Below are 14,556 nucleotides of genomic sequence, written 5' to 3'. Positions count from 1 at the left end.
TACTTCAGTTGGAGATATTCCGGCAGGTGGCGTGTTGCATGTATTACTGGAGGCAACATAGGTGTCTTGTCTATTTGGCGGTCGTTGCAGAACTCCCCCGGTATTGGTGATTGATACCTTTATATATCTCACTAACCCACCTATGTTAATTAGTGGGCGTCTCCACAACACCCCCTCACAAGATTTAAAGCCGTGTAGATGTCAATATATTTTTCTCTTGGGGCTCATTATTATTGGTTCTGTAAACTTTCTTTTCCTTCCGCATCTCGGTTCGGGCATGGTTTGTGGTGGTTCGATATCAAACGTTTTCTCAATTGATGTTGATGTCTATGTATATACCTGTTGTACCTTTAATCATGTAGACCAAATCGCCGATACGTTTATCTACCGTACCAAACTCTCAATATGAAATATTATTTTTCATACATTTAAAATATACACGATCACCAGGTTTAAATCTTTTACGTGATGTGTGCGTAGTTTGATGGACGAGTGCTTGCTTTAGTATTAATTTTTCAAATGGTTATTTTATTTTTTCTAGCAAACATTAATTCTGCTGGCGATAATTTCGACGGTGTATTTGGGTTCTTAGTTATCCTGTATATTTGCAGGAATTGTTGTAATGCTTTATCCGTCAGGGTTCCTGTCGATTTTCTAAGTGCACGCTTTATCGTGTCTACGCACCTTTCCGCTAATGCATACGGAAAATATGCTCATCATTTTCCCTTATTTTTTCTTTATGTCTGTGATGACATCGTCATTTTCAGCCTCCCTTTTCATATCGGTTAACGTGACTGGTAATTCTTCTATTATATTCGCCACCCTGTTTTCCCCCCATGATTGGAACGTATAGCTGCAATTACTGACTCTTCAAGGGTTTCCTCCATTTTCGGTATAAGCCTTGACAAGCCATCCGCATGACCTATTTTTTTCGAACCCAGATGTTTTATTTGAAAGTCATAATTTAGCAAGATCGTGCCCCAACGGAGTAGGCGATTTGCCGTATATACTGGCAACCCCTTTTTTGAGCTGAACATTGTCACACGTTCCGACAGTTGACTGTAGACAGTTCTCGAGTTGAAATCCACAGAAAGGTTTAATATTTATGGAGCAATTCTGGTTTCTAATTGGTTGGTAGCAGAACGGGAATTAATTCGATTCGTCAGTTCGTAGAGGCATAGTTTATAAATAGAATCTTCCGACTGTACGAAATCATGCCCCATCATATTTCGATATGATGGGATGTGTCTCCTCGCGACTTCGACTGCTGGGAGACAGGGTAGAAGGAAGGATTCGTCACTTGACACTCAGCCCGACAGGTGAGGGGCCGGAAACCGACCAGCACCTGTCGGACTGAGGTAAACCGCATGGGTAATACCTAAGAGGTCCACCTTCTCAGGCCTTGCCACTTAGCTTTCAGGTGGAGTAAGTTTAACGCTTACTGCCTGAGCCGCCCCTACCAGGGAATGCATACAGGGTTACTCAGGCAATTTTTACAATTGCAGGAGTGCCCCTCCTTTAGAGGAGCCTGCTTTTTTCCCACTTTCCGGCCTTGTGCCACATTTTGCTGTGGTAGGCAGCAAATAAATCTCTACCCCATCATATTTCGATATGATGGGATGCGTCTCCTAGCGGCTTCGGAATCAGGGAGACCGGGTAGAAGTACTCGTCCATTATCCGTTCTTGACATTCAGCGTGAAAAGTAAAGGGCCGGAAACAGGCCCAGCACCTGTCGGAGTGTGGTACGCCGCCTGGCTAATACCTAGGAGTCCACCCTCCGTGGCCTTGGCACTGGGCTTTCCGGTTGAGTAAGTTTATCGCTTACTGCCTGATGTGCCCCTACCGTGGAATGCCGAGGGGGTTACTCAGGCAATTTTTACAATTGCAGGAGTGCCCTTCCTTTAGAGGAGCCTGCCTTTTCCCCACTTTCCGGCTTTGTGTCACATTTTGCTGAGGTTGGCAGCAAATAAATCTCTACCCTCATTATATGACAAATATTGTAACATATGTAAAATATATCATCATATTTTCTTTTCTCATCTAATTTTAATATTCATTGTATGATTTTATATTATTAATTATATGAGTTATATATATATATATATATATATATGTAGATATATATATATATATATATATATATATATATATATATATATATTGAGAGTAAAGACAAATAATTGTAAATTATGAATCATTTTCATAAGGAAAAACAACAAAAAATCAAAGTGAGTTACGATCGTTTCGGAAACGTTATTCAGTTTATTAATATTTACAAATAATATTGCAAATAATATTGCAAATAATTGCCAATGAATTATTTTTTTAATATTGTCTCCTCATCAGCACAATTGGCTGGGGATAGGATAAAACAACAAAATAACCTAGCCTTTGTATAATACTCATGGTGAACGGGATGTCAATAATTGTTTTGGAAGTTTTTCACTATATATATATATATATATATATATATATATATATATATATATGTATATATATATATATATATGTGTGTGTGTGTGTATGTGTGTGTGTGATTTCTTTTTTATCTGGTCTGACCAGAAGAAAAAGACAACATGGCAATATAAATATATATTTATATATCTATATATATATATATATATACACGAGGTATGTGCAATAAGTAATGCCCCTGACCCATTTCCAGTTGTTTGATCTAGCTGAAATTTTGTCATGTGCAATGATTTATATCTCTACGGTTTATGTGGCAAATTATAGCTATGTACAAATTGTGGTTTCTGTTTTACAGGTGTTTGAACTGAGTCAACTGTGAAATGGAGCCTGTTGAATGTCGAGCAGTGATCCGGTTTTTGTATTTGAAAAGACGCACACCAAAGAAGACTTTTGATGAAATGAAAGAAATCATAGTGATAATGCCCCATCATAAGGCCTTGTAAAACGCTGGCATCGTGAATTCAAACATGCCCAGAAGTTTGTGGAAACAGCTCCCAGACCTGGTCGTCCCCTTCTGCCATTGTTGAGGTATCTGTCCGTCAAGTTGAGGCTGCCATTTTGGAAGATCAGCGAATTACTATTCGCCAAATAGCCCAAGATGTCAAGATTAGTTCAGGGTCTATGGAAAATATAATTCATGACCATTTGCATATTCATAAAGTGTCTGCCAGATGGATTCCCTGGTTGCTCATACCATTCGAGAAGCGAGAACGCGTCGAGTGTTCGAGGATGAATTTGGAGATGTGCCAAGAAGATGAGTCAAAGTTTTTCAAAAGACTGATTACACAGCTTGAAACCTACGTCCATTACTATGATTCAGTGATCAAAGTCCAGCCAATGCAGTGGAAGCACTTGGATTCACCACCTCCAAAGAAGACAAAGGTGCAGCCTTCCGCTGGCAAGGTCATGCTCGCAGTCTTCTGGGACCAAGACGGTGTAGTGATGACATATTTCCTAGGAAAGAGTAGCACAATTACAGGAGCCTATTATTCTTCACTTTTGAGGAAATTAAGGGAAGCTATCAAAATCAAGAGGGGGGCAAGATCAACAAAGGTACCCTCCTCCTGCAGGACAACGCTCCGGTCCACAACTCGCATGTCGCCAGATCAGAAGCACGCGCGTGTGGTTATGAAATCCTCCCCCATCCTCTCTACTCTCCTGGCCTTTCGCCCTCTTACTTTCACCTCTACCCAGCCAGGAAGTTGTTTTTGAAAGGAAAGCGTTTCCCACATGATGCAGCCTTCATTTCTGAAGTCACGTCGTGGTTTGAGGACCAACCTGGGGTGTTGTACAAAATCGGTCTCCAGAGCTGCATGAAACGATGGGAGAAATGCATAATTCTGGGTGGTTCCTATGTTGAGAAAGAGAAATAACTGTGCCAAGTTTCGTTGCTCTACTGCTATGGTAAGTGAGTCAGGCGCATTACTCATTGCACGCCCCTATTATATATATATATATATATATATATATATATATATATATATATACATTGAGTGACAAACTATTCCTTATGCACAGAAGCATGGAAAGCTTCTGTTCTATCCTTTTACCAACCGAACGAACAATTTTCCGCGTAGCTTTGGATCCATGATATAAAAACTTCCCAGGATATATAAATATTATAACAGTAGTCATGACACCGACGTCTAAACGACGGAGCGGCATACATAAAAGTATTAATGCATTTATCGATAAGGGTTATCTATCAATACAAGAATATCTGAGTATAAACCCAATATTTAATCTCTACTAATCCGCTGCAAACCTTAACATTATTAAGATTTTAGTGTTATTTCATTTCGGTACTACCGGTTAGACCATATTGCGCACTGACAATTACAGTTCTTTGAGCCTGGCTACTTTCGTGCTGGTTTAAGTTTTTGTATTTAATTTAGGATTTGGAAAAAAACATTGTTTACTCACTTAATTATCTATATAAATAAAACAGCGGATGTATGTGTGTGTAAATATCTAACAGGTAAACCTTTAAACTATTTGTCATATAACACCGAAATTTACGAAATTTAGGATTGTTTATAACATGTAAAATCTTTGTTTGAATTGCTAAAAAACGCATACATGTTTTATACTTATGCGCATGCGAACATAAAATTAATTAAAATGTTCTTAATATTAAGACTTAGCGTCTTTGTCTCGATACCAACATCTTCAGGAAACACGGCTGGAACACGAAATGTTTTGGTTTCGATCCAGCTGATGGTAGTAAGTTATTTTTTTATACGTTTGCTATCATGTCTTCGTATTAATAAATGCAATTATCTGCATGATTTTAAGTATATTTGAGCGTATTTTACGGCAGGAGGAACCAAATACTTACTTACAGGCTAGGAAAATAGAACTTTTTTAAAAATTTCTCATATATATTTTTTGACAGTTATTTTCTGCCGGAAATCATATAATTATGCATGAGGACGGACTATTCAAATATATCAGATACAACCTCGCAAAGCCGGGTACTTCAGCTAGTTCATTTAATAAAACTTTTAATCAAAAATAATTGCCTCTGCATAACATCAAAATTATTATTTTTTAATTTGACAATAATAAAGCTGAGTATGGGATAGCCAAACCAGCTGCCAACATTGCCTTGCTTTTTATTGAAACCAACTTAGAGCTCTTTTTAGTATCCTCGTTGTGCCCTTAAGTGCAATTGTCTGTATTTCTTTTGCACTTGTTTTATTGCATTATTGTTTTGCTGAAATAACGTCCTTTTAGTATTATGAATATTAAACTGCCTTAAAATATTCGACCAGTACATATTTTTGAGACACTCAAATCTGTTATTGTTTCAAATATTTATGTACTATAATAATCTTATACGGCGTAATCACGTTTGACACGCCGGTCCCCGTCTGATCACCGAAGTCTAGAATGATGAGCCTTGACAGTACTAGATGGGTGACCATTTGGAACTTCTAGGTGCTATATATGCTCTCCGTTTTATCTCGACTCTGTTTACAGTCGTCCTGGATTCTCCTTGCCATTGATTCAGGTGAAGTGTGGTTGGAGAGTGCGAACGCCTTGCCACATCATTACATGTGCAGCTGTTGTTTAGGTTGTATACTCCGTCTTTCGAGACTAAACGGAGGTTTTAACAACAATCTAACATATCACAGTGTTGCCTTTTGGTGTTCTTTCTCTCTCTGGGTCCCCCTCTCTCTTTGCGTTTCTCTTTCTCTCTCTTTATCACCCTCTCTCTCTCTCTCTCTCTCTCTCACCTTTGTAATTGTTAAAGATAGAGACCATGGTTAAATATAAATAATAAATCATAATCTATTGTGAAAGATTTCGAATTACTCAGCTTTTTTTAATAGGATTATCAAAAAGGTCATTACTCTACTATACGTAGGTCAGGTTTTAATTAAAAAAAACTTACTGAAGAATGTCACGTATACTCAAGAAACATGTTGTATAGCAGGGGTTCATATTTAAGGATGATAGGGACAAATATCACGATGACATGTAAAACAGAATACAAACGTAGTGATGAGAGGGAGAGAAACATTTATATATATTACAGTTTTGTAATGCTTGGGACTTCACACACACACACACACACACACACACACACATATATATATATATATATATATACATACATATATATATATATATATATATATATATATATATATATATACTGAATGGAGATGTATACAAGTTCTTAACACATTTATATACCAGTTCTTATAACACATCTTAGAGAAGGGGAGACATTTCTTGTGATAGGGAAGATGGAACACATAACTTGGAAAGGGTTACAAAGTTCGTAATTTACGATAAACACATTACGTTTTCTGTGATGAAGGATGACACAAGACAACAATCACAACGTAATTTATTTATTCTTTATGGCGACCACCGTGTAATTCAAATGGTATGGCTACATTGGTTTAATCCTCTCCCTCGCCTCCAAGGGGCTCTGACTCCGACTCATCAACTGACCAACTTACTACCAACTGACTTGCTCTCTGACTGACTAAAATTCAAACCCATAATATGGAGAAATGTCCTTCGTCTATGACGTCAGAAGTGGGGTTTTCATACCAATTTCACGTGGCTTTACATATGTTTGTCCAACACACTTTTTGACAAACAAAAGAATCCTTAATTCTAATCTAACCTATTCTAAACAGTATAATTTAATTTGCATTGTTCATTCTTTTAGCTGACATATTTAATATTTAGACTTAATTTCTAACAATCCATTTCTTAACTTTGCCTACAGGGTTCGATTCTAGGCTCATCCTAATCTCATTTTCACTTATCTTATACTCTTCTTATTTACATGGAAAGGGGACAACACTTTTCTGAATCACATATACACATAAACCAATAAACAAGAAGTGGCCGTTTTATTAATATAGACATTGCAAACCATGGTTCAATTGAAAATATATAACATTTGACGGGTATATATTTATCGATCAGCATTAATAGATAAATTAACGTGATATCAATCCAATTCTATTCGCTGATTGTAAGAATGACACATCGGTTCTTACGCAGAAAAATACGGGTTCTAACATATGTAGCAGTAACAGGACTATCACAGGATGCAATAAAATAGTATCGTTAAGTACTATCTGCAGTGTCAGTCCTTGGAATGAAAACAATAAAACAAATCGCTGTGGGCTTGAGTGAGACACCTAGTTAATCGGTTTAAATCTCGACTAAGAAGGTGTGAGACTGTATTTTCACGATGTTGAAGATTTGATAAAGATTTGGCAAGATAACGGTGTCCCTTATCTGATTACGTACACCCCACCCCCACACAATATATGACGAGCTGTGAAACAGCGAAACAGTACTGTATGTGGATGACTATATATATATATATATATATATATATATATATATATATATATATATATATATATATATATATATATGTAATGTTTGACTGTGGAATTTATGACATATAATATTCTGAAAATCCTATCATTAATTTTTAGCTAGGTTAGCATTGCTGGATGGTATCGTTCATTGGAGTTGAAACTCCTACTTGTGAGACATCGGCTGAGGTTATTAGCTGGTTGGATGACCGCATCGCTTGTCGAGACGAAGCAGGTCAATTTCACAGTCGGATGTCGGCGTGATTTGCTTGATCTGTATCAAGTAAAAGAATTTCTTGTGTGCGGGGCGCATGCAAGAGGCTCGGGTTTCGAATCCTGAGTTCAGATGTATCTAACTGATGAGCATAACGAGGGCGAAACTCGAGCCTTGGACGGTTCGTTGACTCTCATGGGTCTTGTGGGCTGCGTCGTTGTTTAGCTGTGGAATATATATATATATATATATATATATATATATATATATATATATATATATATATATATGCATTCGTATACATATAGAGATACATATATATATATATATACGTATACATAAACCTACATATATACGTGTGCATACAATGATAAATGAACATAAAATACATACACACCTATATATATATATATATATATATATATAGGTGTGTATGTATTTTATGTTCATTTATATATATATATATATATATATATATATATCATCGCTAACCTATGAGTGTGGAATGGATTGCGACTTTATGCTCATCTTTTCATCTCGTAGAAAGTACTGTATAACTTTTGTTAATAACCAAATTGTTCGCGGTTTTGACGAGAGCCAACACATTTAATAAATCATAGTTTCACACCATATCCCGATTTCGCGCATGCGTCTACCCTCTCACATTTTTCTCACAGCAGGTAGAGCTTTCTACTCGTTCGATGAAAATTAACACATTTGTAGAGATTTAACTGATATTATTAGCATTGTTCTGTTGGCAAGAGACGTTCGATAAACGGTGATTAATATATTAATCAGAAGTGATTTCTGAAGCGTCTCTTTTCTTTCTTTTTCTATGTCTCTGTCTCCCTCTACACACAGACACACACACACACACACACATACACACACATATATGAATATATATATATTATATATATATATATATACTAGTAAAAGTACTCGTCGTTGACGGGGTTCAAACACAGCCTACAGAAAATAGACTCTGATTTATGAATGTATGATAGCTTATGAAAAGGAACGGTTGTAAAGAGATAGCTTCGAATTTCGGGGGTATCAAAATCAAAGCAAAATATGATGAAAGTAAAAGTAAAATAGATAAAACTTTAAATTATTTATTATACCATACCTGTTCACACTGAAACACTTATCATACTATTCTGTAGATCTATATTAAAAAAAACCTTGTTAAACTTTGTGACATTTCAATTCTATGGAGGATAGGCGCAAACGAACACCCCATGATTTTATTATACCATATTTCTTCAAACGGAAACATAATTATTAAAGTATACTTACACAGATAGATATGAAAAGTCTTTATTAAAGTTTGTGCCTATTTCCAATCTATGGAGGCCAGGCGCAAACGTAGACCCCACAATTTTATAATACCACCGTTATTTAAGTTAAAATATACTTATCAAAGTATTATTATTTACATCTATATAAAAAACCCTTGAAACTTTTTTTTCATTTTTAAATTTTCTATTTCCATACTTTGTGGATCAGGAGCGTACGCGGACCCCACAAGTTTAATGAATCATCACTATGCCAGGTCAAAAATACTCATTCTTGTGTCTCGATACATCCTCTATCATTATATGTGATCAGTTTTCTATTATAGTCAACCATATATGAGCCTATTCGTGACCAGCCGCACACAAAGACGTTCAGCTTTATATATATATATCTATCTATATATATATATATATGGATATATGTATATATATATATGTATATAGGAATGTAATATCTGAATTATATATATATAAAAACATTATATATATAAACATTATATATATATATATATATATATATAATGTTAGACTTAAACCCATGAAGAATCGAGTAACATAGTCGCAATGTAAATTCACGTCAGGGATTTTCCATATATATATATATATATATATATATATATATATGTATGTATGTATAAAATCATTTATTATACACCACATGTGTTTTATTTAATAGATTTTTAACGTATTTAATTACCCATGTATATATATGTGTATGTGTGTGTGTGTGTGTGTGGTTTAAATAAGTATATATATATACATACATGTATATATATGCGTGTGTGTGTATACTTATTGCATAAACTAACTTTCAGTCTTGTATCTATGTAGAAAAATGAAGAAAATTCTATTTGCAACTTAACATATGCATTAACTGAATAAGGAGTGTAAAAGCCTCAATTGCAAAATTTCATACTGTATAAACTTGTAAAATAAATACGGACCATTACTTTCACTAATATGATATCCAAATATGATATATAAACCTAAGTAAATACATAAATGCATAATTATAAGCACAATAATACAATACTAACATTATTTTAAGATGTATTCTGTTGTAAGTTAAAATATATACGGTTCCAAAGCCATAAATTATCTTAAGCCCCGTTGGTATCGAAGAGGCATATAACGAGAAGCCATTCAGCTGACAAGACGTCGCAATGAAGATACACATATATACCTTTGTATTACAGACATTCGGTCAATAGGCATTATATATATATATATATATATATATATATATATACGAAGTTACTTACATATATATATATGTAAGTAACTTACATATATATATATATAATATATATGTAAGTAACTTACATATATATATATATATATATATATATATATATATATATATATATATATATATATAAGTGACTTTGTACGTGTGTTTGCACGAAATGGTAACTGCGAAACTACTCTGCCAATATTTTGCCTATAGACTTCAACTATTATATATAGTGTATTCGGACCTGTGAAAGAACTCGATTTGGTATTTACCGGTAGCAATAGCTGCTCGGAGTTCAAAACTTAAACATAGGAACTACGCAAACGTAAATTGATCTTATTAGTAGCATGCATGGTCAGATGTACACTTCTGCATTAAAATGTATTCCTTTTTTTTATTTTTTATAGCCCCGTGTATAACGTTGAAGATCAAAATATTTATGTTTCGATTCCGTCTGGTGCCACCCATATCATAGTTTACTTTCCAAAACACTTTGGAAATCAGAACTATGTATTTAGTAAAATTTGATAAATATATTAAAAACTTGCCTTTATATTAATAAATACAAAATCTGAATAAATCAACACACCACCTTTAAGCGTATGTTGTGCCTGGTCAACACTACATGGTTAGTTTGTATATGCTATTTATGTTGTAAAATATACGTGGATATAATTATACATTTCACTTATTCTTTTTCAATATTCTTGTCATTCTGTCTAAGCTGTAAACGCGGCATCCTACCAGATGAATAACATTCATCTGTATATTATATATATCCAATATAATAAATTATATAAATTCTAACCATTCCTTTAAGTGAAATTTCCGAACCACTCTTGCATTTTGTTCACTGGGTATATTTGTCAGGTACATTTTAAAATTATTTTTCATAAGTTCATGGTAACTCTCATTAGTAATCTGATAAAGCTCTTTATAAAATTCCAGTTTCCTTTCATGTCATACATAAGATTTTGGTATGTTTTTTTTATCTTTTCCGTCTCAGTTCTGTTTTCCTAGAATCATTGGCGTCACTAATGGTTACTAAGGTTGCTACTTCCTCCTTCTCCTATAGCACTATAACAGGTTTATTACTTCATTTTCAAGGCATGTAGCTCTAGAAATCGCATCGTAATAGTGTATTACTTATTTCCAAATGTTCTTTCCTGTATGTATTGCTAGAGTTGGCGCTGCATTCGATTCTTTAGTTCATTGTGTTGCATCGTAGTATAGTAGCCGTTAATCAAGCAGAATATTTTATCTGGATATCAATACATTATACAGAAAGCAGAATGACTAGTATGCTAGCTATCTTAAAAATACAGGTGACCTAACAAGACGCATCAGAGAATCAAAGTTAAGCAAAATATGTTTAACAGTAATATGGTAGATATTGTAAAGTGCATACCATACAACAAAACAAAAAAACCCTTAAAAGAAATCATATGACCCCAATATTATGTGCAATAATAACTAACTTTAATAAGAATTTCGGCTGAGATTATTTTCTAGGATAATAGCGTAAAAATTGGATGCATAATTTCAGTTGTCCTTTTCTCGTTGGGCATGTACATGCTGGTTTAAAGAGTTTAAATTTCGAGGATTTTAGACTTAATAAGATTTTTTACACAGTAATCACCACTTATCAAGGCCTGGAGGGCACTCGATGATAATGGTTAATGGGTATACATCAGTCACTGTGATTATAGCGTAGTAAACATAACTAGTGGAATTTAGTAAATTGGATTAATTAGGGGGGAGGGTTAATCAAGAACTTGTTTACGTTTACCAAACTGGATATATTTTTCGTGTTTTTATTCAATGTAACATGTTTATTCAGCTCGAAAAACATACAGTGTTTACCGATGTATTCGAAAATTCCAGATGGCGTCTGATTCTCTCTTTAACACGGTAAGTTTGGGAAAAGGTGTTATAAATACAAAACCGGATAAAATACTGTTAAAAACTCGCTCAATATATGTCACCGTGACATAAGTTGACATATATTCGGCGGGTTTTTAATAGTATTTTGTATAGTTTTTTTTATTTATAACACCTTATCCCAAACTTACCGTGTTAAAGGGAGAATCAGACGACATCTTGAATTTTCGAATATATCGGTAAACACTGTATGTTTTTCGAGCTGAATAAACATGTTACATTGAATAAAAACACGAAAAATATTTGGTAGAAAAGTAACTTATCTTGCCTTTGATAACATTTATTTGTTATATATTTGTTTGTTGACAACTTTTTCGAATCTATGTGTACAGTAATACAAACCCAATTACGTTTATGAAATGAATTGTAAGATCACGAGTGAACGCGCGTTTTTTTTTTAGTTTAGTTTCATATATATATATATATATATATATATATATATATATATATATATATATATATAAGTATTTTTAAATTTTATCTTTCTAGCTTTAAAAAAAAGTTTTAAAATTTTATCAGCCGTCATAATTTATTTTTAAATATTGAAAAATTTCAGGAAAATTAATTTTTGCTAGATTTTTAAAATATGTGTGTCAACAGCTTAAAAAATCGTCTCTTCAAAAGAACGTGTTTTAAAGAGTCGATGTTGTCTCGCATTTTCATTAGTTTTGTATGCTGTAAAAAATTTATTTTAATATTAGCAATTTATTTGAAGCTTCTTCTTTTGAATGGTAAAAAATTTAGGATGATAATCTTGAATTAAATTATAGTTACATCGTGTTAAATACAGGGGGGAGCACGTTAAAACTTACTTTGCTGCATGGAGATGGTGTAAAATCTTTCTTTTTTTTACTAAATTATAATTCTTTATCTTTCGGAAATGAAAATACTGTCACTTTTTGGTCCTTTACGATAATTTCCTCGGCAATTTGGAACGATGCACCGTGAAGGCATTTTAATAAAAAAAGAAATATTATACTGACTTCAAGACGTTACGAGTTACGAGTGACTACCGGTGACTACCGGTGTCAAGCAACTAAGGACTATCCGTGATGACGTCAGCAGATTAAATTATTTTTGCCCACCTTTTAAGACGGTCTTGGTTAGACACGCTAATTGTTCCCTAGGCGGGCAAGTATCAATACTAGGAAGAGCTAGTTGCTAGTCTAGCCGCAGTGAATAGCATTGATAACGCAGAACAGTCTGTCTGTAAAAGACTATGTATACTATTTCCATTTACGCTCATGTTTTCCCTTTTATACATGAACTAATAATAACATTAAAGTCGAAAATATATGTTCACTTAAAAATAAGATATAAACATAAGGAAAACTAAATCTGGAGATCGACCAGATGTTTGCACATTTTTTACTAATTTATGTCGACAGAAATATCGTTGCTAAAACATCAAAGAGTCTACCTTAACAGAGGAGTATCTTCTGTCTGAACAATATAGAATACTTACATTTCTTTGGCAATTTTTACATTCTTGGAATTGAGATATATGGATTAATTTATTATTATTATTATTATTATTATTATTATTGTTATTATTATTATTATTATTATTGTTGTTATTATTATTATTATTATTGTTATTATTATTATTATTATTGCTGTTATTATTATTATTATTATTGTTATTATTATTATTATTATTTTTGTTGTTATTATTATTATTATCATTATTATTATTATTATTATTGTTATTATTATTATTATTATTGTTGTTGTTGTTGTGTTTGTTGTTATTATTGTTGCTGTTGTTATCATTATTATTATTATTATTAATATTATTATTATTGTTTTATTATTGTTGTTGCTATTATATTATTGTTATTATTATTGGTATTATTATTATTATTGTTGTTATTATTATAGTTGTTATTATTATCGTTGTTGTTGTTGCTATTATTATACTTGTCATTATTATTGTTGTAGTTATTATTATTATTGTTATTATTATTATTGTTGTTTTTATCGTTATTATTATTATTGTTATTATTATTACTGTTGTTGTTGTTATTATTGTTGTTTTATTGCTATTATTATTAGTATACTTATTGTGATCATCATTGTTATTATTATTATTTTTATTATTGTTGTTATTATTATTATTGTTGCTATTATCATTATTGTTGCTATTATTATTATTATTGTTGCTATTATTATTATTGTTATAATTATTATTGTTAGAATTGTTATTATTATTGTTGTTTTTATTTTTATCATTATTGTTATTTTTGTTATTATTATTATTGTTATTATTATTATTATTATTTAAGAGTATTAAATAGAGCTGCAACAACAGTATATTTTTTTATTGTTTTCACTCTCGAGTGTGTATTCGATTATATTTTATATACTTTTATATGGAGTGATGTGGTTCTCGGTTGATTAACGGTCTCTAACTGTGTCGGATATATACTTGAGAATCAAAACAATGAAAGAATATGCTGTTGTCGTAGCCCCAGTTTTCAGACACACAAACATAAAAGATTTCTCTTTGAAAACAACTTATAGTGTTTCCTCGAGGAC

Source organism: Euprymna scolopes, chromosome 13 (genome assembly GCF_053919585.1).
Source record: "Euprymna scolopes isolate OS-2025 chromosome 13, ASM5391958v1, whole genome shotgun sequence".
Taxonomy (NCBI): Eukaryota; Metazoa; Mollusca; class Cephalopoda; order Sepiida; family Sepiolidae; genus Euprymna; species Euprymna scolopes.
Note: the sequence above shows the minus strand (reverse complement) of the source record.